Source organism: Scardinius erythrophthalmus, assembly GCF_964197995.2.
Source record: "Scardinius erythrophthalmus genome assembly, chromosome: 8".
Lineage (NCBI taxonomy): Eukaryota > Metazoa > Chordata > Actinopteri > Cypriniformes > Leuciscidae > Scardinius > Scardinius erythrophthalmus.
This window is the reverse complement of record NC_138228.1, coordinates 23,844,955-23,858,201: the sequence shown is the minus strand read 5'-3', so window position 1 is coordinate 23,858,201 and position 13,247 is coordinate 23,844,955. Positions and strand designations below refer to the sequence as shown.

Here is a 13,247-nt window from a genome sequence, read left to right as displayed (position 1 = left end):
TGGCTTCAGACCATGACTGGGGGGGAACACCTTCTGAGAGCGCGTAATTGTAGACCTTATGCAGAATTGGAGTCAGCTCTTTTTCAAACACTCTGTAATATTCTCCAGGGAGTCCATTTCATAAGTTTTAAAAGCTTTTATTGGCAAAAACATTTAATATATGCAAATAATCAATATTTACAATGTTGACCCTTCTTTATAACCTTGGCAGTTCGCTCTGGGCCAAATCCTGACTGATGCCAATCCATTCTTGCCTTGTTACTGTAATGCTTGGAGCTGATCACAATTTGTGGACTTCTGCTTGTCCACTTACCTTTTGAGGACTCTATGGGATTAAGATCCGGGGAGTTGCCTGGCCACAAATCCAAAATTTCAGTGTAATGATCTCCAAGCCACTTCATTATCACTCTTGCCTTGTCACATGGGTGAATGTGATTTCACCAAGTGCAAAATGTTCCTGGATCCACATCTTTCTTGATCCTGGAACAACATTCCAATCAACCAATCACATTTGAGGGGACAAGTTTATTGTAAGTCAAGTTTACATTTTGATGCTTCTACTTCATTTTTATTCACCTATCATGTACCTCTGATTTGAGGGATTAGTAAGGGGTATGGTTAGGTTTAGGGGCAGGGATAGGGAGAGGGTTAGGACTACATTTTTGGACAGGAATGTTGTTCTAGGATCAACAAAATATCTTGAATCAGGAACATGTCTTACTTGGCAAAATCACGGTGCAGTTTTGCCATAGAAATGCAAAATGGAAGGAAAATGGTGCAGTGTGACAAAGCTGCTTTAAGTCAAGCTTCCAATGTTAGCAAAAGAAAAAAGAAACGCAACACTGTGGTGCGCAGGGAAGGAGGCCAGAGGCCATTTCTTTGGATGGATGTCAATTAGAGAGGCACTTCAAGAGAGTCCACACACTCCACCAAAGACAAGAGATAAAATCAATGCTTTTACTGAAAAAAGTGGCAAACGTTTCGGTCACATGTAACCTCAATGCCAAGCTTACAATGTTAAGTGCAGGAGCCATCTTAATTTATGAAGTCACATGGTTACATAGATCACATGATCAACCAAACCAAGACCAATAAATGATCCAAACACAGTGTTGGACAGCATGCTACAAGAGAGAGAGAATAATAATAATAATAATAATAATAATAATAATAATAATAATAATGACAAAACAAATAATTAAATAAATGAAAGAGAAGAACAAAGATTATAATAAATGAAAAAAAGAAAATTAAAAATGTAATTTAATAAAAATAAAGTGTGTGTATATGTGTATATATATGTATACATATACACACACATATATATATATATATATATATATATATGTGTGTATGTATGTATGTAACCCCTAGGGGGCGCTCCGACGCACACAATTTGAATATCTAAACTAGAAAACCCAAATCGCGCTCCCCTTTAAACTATTTGACAGGTTGTATCCAATAAAGGAACAGAAATGGGACTGATGTAATCAAATATAATTTTATTAAACACTAGACAATAATATACTGATTGGCAATCAGAGCGGACAAATTTTCCCCGTAGGTAACAGTGAACAATTCTACAATAAATAAATAACAGTGAATAAAAGTCTCATAATAAATGAGTCACAGGATATAAAATCTAACAATATCAAGACTACAGTGACTAAAGTCGAATAAATAGATACTGTTCACATACACACACTCCAACACTGCAAGAAACCAAATCGGCCGTGCATACACTAACACAGCATTTCACACTTCACACTAGTGAACATTGCAAAATAGACACTGTCCCCAAAGGAGATACTGCACAATGCCCATAGGCCGAATATTGGAGTATGATGATTGCCAAACAGAGAAACAAAAACACAAAACAAACAAAACATTTAGATTAACAAGCTACCACTAGCAGGACTCCATCCTAGGCCCACCTAGATCCAGGTCATCACAGAACGGTGGTAGCAGATCCCCAAAACACACACTCAAACATCCAAATAAATAAAAAGTAAAACAGAATGATTAAACCCAGGAAAAACAGTGGCTAGTGACAGACAAAGGCAATCCTCCTGTAATCACAAGCATAAGTGGTTTATGATACGATGTTTGATAGCATCGTGACAATTTAAAACAATATTAAATCTCTAATTAGAAAATTAGGACAAAAAAAAAAAGGATTAGATAAACTTACATTTTTCTTTGGACACCAGCCTAGATGAATTAGAGCTATATGCCCCGTAACAATAAAGTTAAATGGTGTGGATGACTAATAGCTGTGCACTCTCCCCAGTGTTGCTTCTATTCATAAGCAATATCAAAGAAAGGAAACGATCAGCGCTAAACATTACGTTACGTCGGAAAGAAAAAAGGTTAATAAACTTACGTTGCTGCAAACCCGTTTAGAATCACTACTCGCTATTATGTGAGCAAGTTTCTATAGACTCAGCGCCGCCGCTCCCACCATGCACATCACGCGCTGTGCGTAGGGCACCAAGTGCTGAGGGGGCACCAAAAATAGCCTAATGAAAAAAAAAATTATAATGCCGATATTATTTCATTAGCCTATAGAAATATTATTAGGCACATTTTAGCCATGTATATGTAACAAAAAAGGGGAAACAAGATAATTTAATTGCTCTAGTCTAGAAAGTACTGCCCCCCCGCGTTGGATGGTCCGTGCCGGTTGTTCGCGCGGGCACCTTTGCGAAGGACGAAGTTTGACAGACAGACAGTAGGCAACTTTTTTGGAAATGGCCCCTTAAAGACAGCAGGAGTTAGGATCTGAGAAAAGAAAGAAGAAGAAACAGCGAGATGATGCCCGTGCATCACTTGCAGGTAAGTCCATGTTTAATCATTCTTAAATACGGGAAATGTGCTGCATGTGCTGCTGCTAATCGTAACGCGCCTCAAACTTGCTGACGTTAATGTTAGCAAACTATGTTATTATAACTTATAACTTCGGTGCAAGCTAAATTGAGATTTTACTGTTAAACATTACCTAATACAAAGCAATACATATTTGTATTAAGCAATACAAATAACTGACGCCAGCTAGCTGTTCCTTTCTTTACTATCTTTCTTTAGATATTGAGCAGTAGTTTATGGTTTATTTTGACGTGACGATGGTTAATACTTTCTCAGTAACAGTTAACGTTAGCAGTCAGTGCAGTGCACATGGTAGGCTAACAATTCCTGTTAAATATATAAAAAATATAAAATGTCATTATGAATGATATAAAGCAAACAATAGCCTACTGTTTAATTGTGTGCATTATTGCACCTCATTCTATTATGCTTTTATATTATATTATATTATATTATATTATATTATATTATATTATATTATATTATATTATATTATATTATATTTATCAAATAGTTGATACATAAGGAATAAAGAGGGAGAACTCATTGGCTGCCATGCTTTCAGTTTTAAATGTTTATAATTGATTCCAGTATGAGATTCTTTGTTTGAATATTTTGTCTAATAAATGTAATTTATTCAAAGTGACATTGAATTTGGGAAAAACATGTATGGATTATTTTGAGAATTTTTTTATTTTGCTATTCTGTTTACTGAAGAAAAGTTTTCACTTTCAAATGTGTAGTGTGTGTTGGCTATTCTACATATGTTTACAAAGTCAGCAAAGCTGTGAAGATTTTACTTTCTCTTTTTAGTGTTCTTAAGTTTTATACTGTGATGCTGCTATTGTGTTATTGGTATTGAGTTTTATGTTTGGTAATAAAAAGTTAAACTGGCAAAAACAAACGTTTTTTTTTCTCGGGGTTGGGGTGGGGGGCATCATAAAGGAATTATGCTTAGGGCACCAAAATGGCTAGCAGCAGCACTGTATAGACTCGTAACTGCTGGTACCATTTACTGGTCACCATACACGCAGACGCCAGACCAAGCTACAAACAAACAAAGAGCCGTGTTAAACGGTTCTCAATGAGTTTAGTGTTAACGACAAATAGGCATGACCTTCCAAAAAGACTCATGTTCTGGCAGGGCCACGGGAAGTGGGGGTGCTGGGGGTGCTGCAGCACCCCCTGTTTTCACAGAATTGTAAATGCAACGCATATGTTTGTTCATTAAAATGTATTAATTTTTAGCATTTAGTCATTTATTTGTAATATACACTTTAAGTGGGCTATTTAAAAATTGTTATTTATATGTTAAATTATCTTTTTAAAACATAAGCGCAGAGTGTTATGTAATATTGTGTGTGTGTGTGTGTCGAAAGAATTTGTCTGCAGCTGCAAAAAAAAAAACAGTCAAAAACCCCACTGTCAGTGTTTTGTAAGGAACAGGCAAATATGTAAAATATAGCAGGAGACATTTTAATTGTTTACTAATAAAAGTTATTTTTTATGTCAGTGTCGGCTAGACAGATGAAGTTGACGACTCGCGATCTTCGCAACGCCAGAGATAAATGCACATTTCATACGAATTACATAGCCTAAGCAGCGCAGTCTGTTTTCTTTCGTTTTAAATTGTTCTGCTTAAAAGTAGACATTTCAAGCTATCTATATGTCTCAGGTCTGTGAGGCAATAGGCTACCTTATAGGCCTACGCTGAGTTTCGGTTCATTTATGAGACGAGCTCCAGGTTCGCCAGCGCCTCCGTGTCCTGATTATCTATTTTCTAATAGCCCATATTTACTTTATTAAATCCAGACAATTGGTTGATGAAACATCGATTAAAATTAAGATACAATGAATACAAAATGAAATAAAATTTAAAGACAGGCTTTGTGCTTTCAGTTTGAGGTCTCTGTGAAAGTTTTAAAACATTCTTAGTGCCGCTTTAGAGCGCTCACGTCCGTAAGCGAGAACTGTCCCGTCTGTAACATTTTTTTTTTTTTTTTTTTTTGTGAAATACATTTCTAAAAAAATTCGACTTAGTCCAGTGCGACTTAGGCTATATATGTTTTTTTCTTCCTCGTGGCGCATTTTTTGCATTTTTTGACTGATATGCGACTCCGGAATGACTTATAAAATAGGCTACGGTAAGTTATTTATTCTTTTTGTGCAAATGTCCCATAAAGTCCCATCCTTTAAGGATTAATTTATGTCCCGTTGACCGGTCCATTGCATTACGAATAAAAGCAGAATCAATAAAGTTAAAAATGTGATGTGCAGTCAGGTTTGAGTGTGTGCGTGTTTTTTGACGAGTTTTATAGTCTTGATATTGTTTCTTATTCAAAAGTGGCGACGCCCCTATCCCCCCCCCCCCAAAAAATAAATAAATCAGCACCCCCAACCTAAAACCTCTTCCCGCAGCCCTGCGTTCTGGTCACTTGCGTTGCTGCAAACCCGTGTAGAATCACTACTCGCTATTATGTGAGCAAGTTTCTGTAGACTCGTAACTGCTGGTACCATTTACTGGTCACCATACACGCAGACGCCAAACCGAACTACAAACAAAGAGCCGTGTTAGGCGCTTCAATGAGTTTAGTATTAACAACAAATAGGCATGACCTTCCAAAAAGACTCACGTTCTCCCGTTTACACAGCCAATACACCTAGAGGCTCACTCTTCAACTCACACCGCATTAATGTTTTTCTGTTCATGTCTCACGACACATTTAAAGGGACACATCACTTACACCACCTGATCCAAATAATCAGTGCCAGTGAGCAGGCCTTAAAGGTACACTTCCCATCTCAACCACCCTACCCGCTACATAAATAAACCCATACAAATGTATATCACAATATAAATATAAAGGGTAAATAGTTCTAATCAAATTTGAGAACGATTGTTGTACTTTGGATTAACAAGGTATAATTCATAAGAGACATGACAATTGAATTTGTTCAATCCCTTTCGATACACACAATCCATATTATAAATCAACTTAAGTTCACATTGTAACAGTTTTTTTTGTTAGAGTCACCACCTCTTCTTGAGCTAGACAGTCTCTGAATACCACAATATCTCATGTCAGTAAGCTTGTGACTGTCAGGGTGTGGTGCAGGCAGAAGACGAGAAGGCAAAAAGGCTCCAATACAAACTTTTACTAAATAGCAATTCCAACGGGTACAGGCAGGATACTCACACACTAATACAACAAATAACGGACAAAGACTGACTGAACTGAAGGAACTTAAATACAACACTGATGAACACTGATTAACAGAACACAGTTGATGTAGATGATGATGATGATCTAGACACAGGTGATACAAGTTACAACTGAACTAATAATGACAGTGAAGAAGACACGTGACATGATGACAGGCAGAAAAGTCCAATGAAAACAAACTAAACAGAACACAACTGTGACAGTGACCAGCATCTGCAAAATGCCTGGCCACAAGAGAATGGATATCTGTCCTTCTTATAGAACTCCTGTGCTCATTGATGCAGACCTTTAATTGGCGGTTGGTCTTACCAATATATTGTAGACCAAAGTCACATGTTTTTTCTCCTTGATGAAAGTATCCAAATTGACCAGATGATCTTTTATATTACGTCCCCTATAGTGTGAAAAAAGGGGAGGCTCCTTAAAGATTTTGTTTCCAATGACATCAGCTCTCAGAACATGCCAATTTTTATTAATGATGGACTTAATTGTCTGACAATGGACAGTGTAGGTGGTACAGCATATGTGAGATGGTCTATGAGATGACTTAGATTGTGACTTAGCTGATGCAGATTTGACTTTTACAATTGCTTGTGCAATTACTTTTACAATCTCATCACACTCCACTTCAAAATCGTCAATGTTCGTACAAATTCTTTTGATTCGAAGAAATTGGCTGTAGGGCAGACCTTTCTTCAGAGGGATATGATGTAAGCTTTTAGCGTGAAGTAGCGTGACTGTTGCGGTCTGTGGGTTTTCTATAAAGAGTTGTAAATAAAGTATTATCGTTGACAAACATAAGTATCCAAAAAGCTGATTTTTTCAAAACTTGCTTCCATAATAAATGTGATGGTTGGAACAAGATCATTTAAATAATGAACAAAATGATCCAAGTCATCATCCTCTCCCATCTAAATAAAAAACAATATCATTGATATATCGTTTATAAAAAGGAATAAGTGTGCAAAAAGGATTATTGTTGTAAACATGTTCCTGTTCCAAAAATTACATGAAACAGCATGCATAATCTGGTCACTCCTGTAAAGACCACCCAGTGGCCCAAAAACGGTTTCCAACGGTCTGGGCGAAGGTATATAATGCGTGTATGTCTTTTCAGCGCTCCAGTGAAGTTCACTTAATTTATTAGAATTTAGTTTCGATATTACTTTATCTCTGCGCTTAATCTGACTTCAATTTCAAATGATAATCAAATTTAGATTGTGTTTCTTATTAGAAAGTAATCATAAATATTGATTATGAATTAATTTAGATCTTTGATTATTCTGGGTATCCCATATTTTCAATTATTCATTCATTAAGGACCCAGTATCGCTTTGAGACGTCACGTCGTGAATGTGCGCTCACAATCAAACATAGCCAGTTCTGAAATAGTCAGAGGATGCAGAACTATTTTACCCTTAAGCGGCCGCCTATGCTTCCCAAAAGGTGTAATTTTTGTAATAGTCGCAAGATGCAATGTGCTAAGTCAGTGATAGTCAGAAATCGGAAGGTCTCCTTAATGTAAGATTAATAAGGGAATTAAGATCAATATAACTCAAAGGGGATTGAATTACAGTGAATAAGAACCGAATTAATATGCAAATTATTCAGAATTAATATTAAACACTTTATCAACTATTCGTCCACCGATAAATTGAGATTAGGGTATTTGATCAGTTCTGGACAGAATATTATCCCGTGGCCTACGGTAATAATATCATAAAATTATGATAACTGATTATGAGCAAGGTAACAAAATCTACAGTTTAACTCTAGAACTGCCATGCGGTCATTTTGACCGTTTTGAATTTTATATCTGCAATAACTTTGTTGAAAAAATAAATACAATCCTGCTGGTACCTGACTTTTCCTAAAAGTGTCTGTATTTTCATTTAAAATGTTTTTCATATAAATTACACCTAAGGCAAAAAAAAACAAATGAACATATTTAGGCTACCTATTTCGGCCATAGACGGTCATATTGACCGCACTGAATTTCGCAGTATTATTATAGGCTATACCAATATACACAACAATAAAATGTGGTAAAAAATACACTAAACATATTCAACAACAAATCATTTAAATGTAATGATATTCAGAAAAGAACAAGAATGAAAAAATAACTATAAACAAGCCAAAATGAAATACTTTATAAGCGAAAGTGAAAGTAAGCGGCGTTAGAATCAAAATGTTTCAACATTTGCGATGTATTTGGATGGTAAACTATTCTTTATTATAGGCTTTGTACTTCACACATGTACCAATATCGACGGAAAAAATCATCCTCCTCACATGCGCAAAATGGTACGAATTGTACTAGGCTACTGACAAACAGAGCAGTGGAATTTTGATATGTTAGGTTGACTATTTTATTATTATATTTTATTATGGCTATAATGAACAGGCTGCAATGTCAAGATTGCAATGCTGGAATATGGTGTGTGCGTGTGTGTGTGTCGGCGGGCGCGGGCGCGATCGAACAGTGTAAACATGAAAACATAGGCTACTCTGTTAAGGACATCTATGGATATTATTTATTTATACATGTATAATTGAACTTGTTTAAATGTACAGTGTGGTGTCGTTTTGTTTTTAAAAGACATCCTAATACAATAAATGCATTAATCTCTCAATTGGGTATTTATCATTAAAGATATAGAGTTTGGAATCTAGCGGTCAAAATTACCGCTTGCGGCAGTTCTAGTAGTTATGGAATTCTGGCACTTCTAGTCTTAAGGCAGTAACTTGTAAGCACACAGCACAAGACGCTTGTATGTAAAATCAACCAAGACTTTATTGAACTACTCTAATACACACAAACTAAACTAACGAAAACACACAAACATTTATTAAAACAGTGACAGAGAAAAGTGATGTTATTAACGGAGGGTGAATGGAGTCCCAAATGTCTAGCGTTAGACACTATTTCTTGACCACAACCTGAGAGAATCAATCTACTAGCACTTTAATCTTAGTTCGTTTTCTTAATAATATTTGCACCAGTTCAGCCAGAATTAGGAGATTGTGTGCTTGCATTTGGATGCTCCTGTGAGCGCGTGCGTTCCCTTCTGTGACGAAGTTGCTGGAGAGGGAATCTATTCGGCGCTGATTGGCTGGCAGATGGTCGATGATGCGTTCTGAGGGACAGCACTCCATGGTGAGTGGTTGGTTGGCTTTGCCGGGTTGCACTTCGGGGGATTTCCTGGATTGCGGGTTGCTATGCAACGGAGTTTCCTAAGAGTCTGGAGGAGCTGCTGGAGTGACTTTGAGAGGTTTTCTTTGACGAAGTTCAACGAAGAATCTTACGGAAGAGTTGATGAGTTATTTTTAATGAGCTCTTGGTGGTTTGAAGAGTATGTAAGCATACACGCTGGACGATGGAAAGGTCAGCACAAACATACGCAAGAGCAAAAGTCACTGCAAAAGCAGGCAAAAAGCAACGCATAGCTGCTTGTCATTGGGTTATAAGCGTGTCCATCCGACCCGTCCTTCCAAGTGCGACAGCCAATCAGATATCGTCTTGAGCGGGACCTACGCCCCGTTCTCTGGTTCTTGCATGTCATTAGCGTAATGTCCATGTAATCGCATGTGCCCAAACTCCTGAGAGTTTAGTTAAACGCTTTAATAAGCCAACTTAATTGTTTAAATATGGTGCATCCTACACACATCTACTTTATATCAAAATTCTAGAAATCATTTACCCATCAAGTAGGTACCAAAATTCATATATTTCCCATAGTTGAGGTGGAAGTAAATAAGGATTTAGCTGTGATAAGTGTTTAAGGCGAGACACTACAGGTGAATAGGGTAAAATTTTAAAATAATAGATATCACCATGAAACTACCTCAGTTGATTACTTACACAAGTATAAAAAAAGGTATTACAAGTTTTAGAAATGTGTATGTTTAATTATGCAAATTAGGCATTATCTCATTAAATATGCATGATTTTGCATATATTTTCGGTAGATAGATCTGAACATATGATAAAGCCAGGTGCAAAATTCTTTTTTCATTTTGTTTACACACAAGATGAAAAAAAAAAAAAAACTCAGAGGGATTTCAGGATATATGCTTTCATTACCTAGAAAATCAAAATATACTGTCCATAGCCTTAAAAAATCGATTTTAGCCATATATATATATTTTTTTTTTAATTAAAATGTCACATAAATCAGGCCAGGAATGATTTATTAACAAATCCCTCTGAAAATATCTTCAGAATACTGCTAAGTGTATAACTGGAAAGTTTGGTGTAGGTGCTACATAGGCTGAGATGTTTATACTGGAGAATGACAAAAAACTCATTTTGAGAAAACTCATTTTAACCCTCCGGGGACCAAGCTGTTTTTGGGGTCCTTGAGATGTTCTGACATGCCTTCACATTTGTGCTTTTTTCAGTTATTTATAAACATGTTAATGGCTAAGGTGTAAATTCACTCTATATAGCACAAACCGGGCTACCATAATATGCGAGCAACGTGTATGTAGATGTTTGTATTTTTAAGAGAATAATGTTTATGCGTGGTTATTGGAAAAAAATTAAAATGAAAGTTGCTGAATTAAGACCACAAAACACATATTAAATATGTGTCCACAAGACTTTTGACTAATGGATGTTATCCCTTTGAGTTCTAGCTTCAAAATTATGTGAAAATAGTCTTGCTTTATCGTTCACAAAAAAAAATACATTGATTTAAATGGTGTAAAACAGGTTTTGCTTGGAAAGCCAATATCCGAGGGGGAGGAGTAGTTTACACCTTAGATTTCAATGTCCCACCCACTCTGCATAATTAGCCATTCATTCAGGTGTGACACTGACTGAGCCACAATGCAAGGACAAAAGATGTATTTAGAAGAAGACTTATATTGACCATTTAAGTTCTCTTACGAGAGGTTCTCTCGTATTGCGTAAGTAGCTTACGCATCGGGAAAGTCTTCTTTCTTCGAGATCTGAAGCCAAAAAATTATCCTTAATTTTGTATTCATTGTCAACGCAGTGCAGCAGCCGACAGACCTAGGCAGGCTAAATAAGCGTGCTCATTGGCTGCTCGGCTGCAACTGCTTAAGCCTATCGGTGAGCGCTCTGAACGCGGCAACCAATGAGGGCGCTTCGCGCCCTCCACACCCTTCTAACCGTCAGAATGGGCGTGGCCAGCGTGTATATATTCAGCGCTCACAGGCTAAAATTCTGATTTTCTTGTCTTCAGCGACGCTCTTCGCATCGCTGGATCTTGAGAGCCGCCGCCGTTGAAACCAGCGACCAGCAAGCTTAGGACAGCGCCTGAGGAAGCCGGCCGTCTTCGCCGCCTTCAGCCATCCGTGCCTGCTACGCTATCCGGCGACATATCCTTTACATTATTACTGTTTCTGTGTGTACTCTAAAAGAGCACGAGGCGTTTTTGTAAAAACGCCTCGTTTTTGCGGCTCGTGCCGCGCCCCGCTCAGCAACGGAGACCGCCACCTCTCTGCGCTCTCCGCCTGGGCCGCGGGCACGCCGCCACCGCACTCTCCGAGTGCGAAGAGCTTTCAATGTCGACCCTGCGGGCTCGACTTGAAGCTTTCGACCAAGCTGTCGCTCCGCCTGTCCCTGCCGGGCCGCGCAATAAGAAGCGCCGCTCGCAGCGACCACCGGAGACTGTTGTGACTGAGGAGCTCGCCGGAACCTCTCCCTCGAGCTCTCTCTCGCCCTCTCCCTCCCGGCCGCTCTACCGCCGGCTCTGCCCGCGCCGCCGCCGCGTCAGGAGATGAGGCGAATGTGATAGATACCCGTACTCTCCCTCTGTTCAAGCCGTGCAATACGCCGCTCACAAGGGATGGCAGAAGCGGACGGTCTCGGAGCGAGTTTCCTCTCCCTCTGTTCGAGCCGTGCAATACGCCGCTCACGAGGGATGGCAGGAGCGGACGGTCTCGGAGCGAGTTTCCTCTCCCTCTGTTCGAGCCGCGCAAACTGAGCCGCTCACGAGGGATGGCAGAAGCGGACGGTCTCGGAGCGAGTTTCCTCTCCCTCTGTTCGAGCCGTGCAATACGCCGCTCACGAGGGATGGCAGGAGCGGACGGTCTCGGAGCGAGTTTCCTCTCCCTCTGTTCGAGCCGCGCAAACTGCGCCGCTCACAAGGGATGGCAGGAGCGGACGGTCTGAGCTCTCTTTACGTTACAAGAAAGCTACTCCGTCCTCGCGCGTCACTGGTGAAAGGGGAACAGAGTGTTTTCGTCCCGCCGTGGCCTGGACTATAACCTCCATTCTCACACATTTCTCAGTCCCCTCTTAAGTTCAGGCGACTGGAATTGTTACTATTGCAGTATACGAGCCTGTTATAAATACACGCTCGCCTGCAAGCAAACGCCGTCACAAGACATGATACTAATGTATTCTCCCCTGTGGCTCAGTGGCGGAATCCTAGACTGTCAAGCTAGAGACCGGGGTTCGGTCCCCGCTCTCGCGGCAGTTAAAGTTTATGCTGTTCGCTTCTCCGAGCTCACGGCCAGTTTTTCTTACATACAGAAAACAAGCCCGCTCTATGCGCCAGTCAAGGGATGACAAAGCGGACGGTCACGAGCAGCGTTCAGCGTGCGCGCCTCACTCACCGGCGAAAAGAGAAGAGAGTGTGTTAGTCTCGCTACGGCTGGACAACCGCCAATTCTCACACATTTCTCAGTCCCCTCTTAAGTTCAGGCGACTGGAAATATTACTATTGCAGTAAACGAGCCTGTTTTAAACACACGCTCGCCTGCAAACGAACGCCGACGCGACACATGAGGTCGCTTTTTATATGCTCGCGCTAACTGAAAGCCTATGTGATTCCCCTGTGGCTCAGTGGCAGAATCATACGCTTTCATGCGAGAGACCCGCGTTCGATCCCAGCTCTCGGGGAAAATAAAATTTATGCTGCTTGCTTCTCCGAGCTCGCGGCCAGTCTTTCTTACTTACAGAAAGCGAACCCGCCCCTCGCACCACACCTTCTCAGGGTGCTCGAGTATTTTTTGAGCGTCTAAACACGAGAGAAGAAAAGACGGTTAAATCCCGCAGCCCTGCGGCTGGACCACCGTCGAAGCTTAACGCTCTGTCAGTCCCCGTTGCCACGGCTACTGCAGCTGTTTACCCCGCAGTCAACGAGCCGGTATCTACCCGCTCGCCTGCGCGCATCCGCCGTT

General features: G+C 39.8%; 1 pseudogene across 1 annotated transcript in view; it reads right to left on the bottom strand.

The window, feature by feature from the left end:
• Nucleotides 1-3,819: 3,819 nt before the first annotated feature.
• LOC308694358 overlaps nucleotides 3,820-13,247 on the bottom strand; it is a 35,412-nt pseudogene continuing 25,984 nt past the window's right edge. Inside the window, exon 6 of the transcript in view lies at nucleotides 3,820-3,912. The product of the transcript in view is annotated as an uncharacterized misc_RNA (transcript). The remainder of the gene's footprint in view (nucleotides 3,913-13,247) is intronic.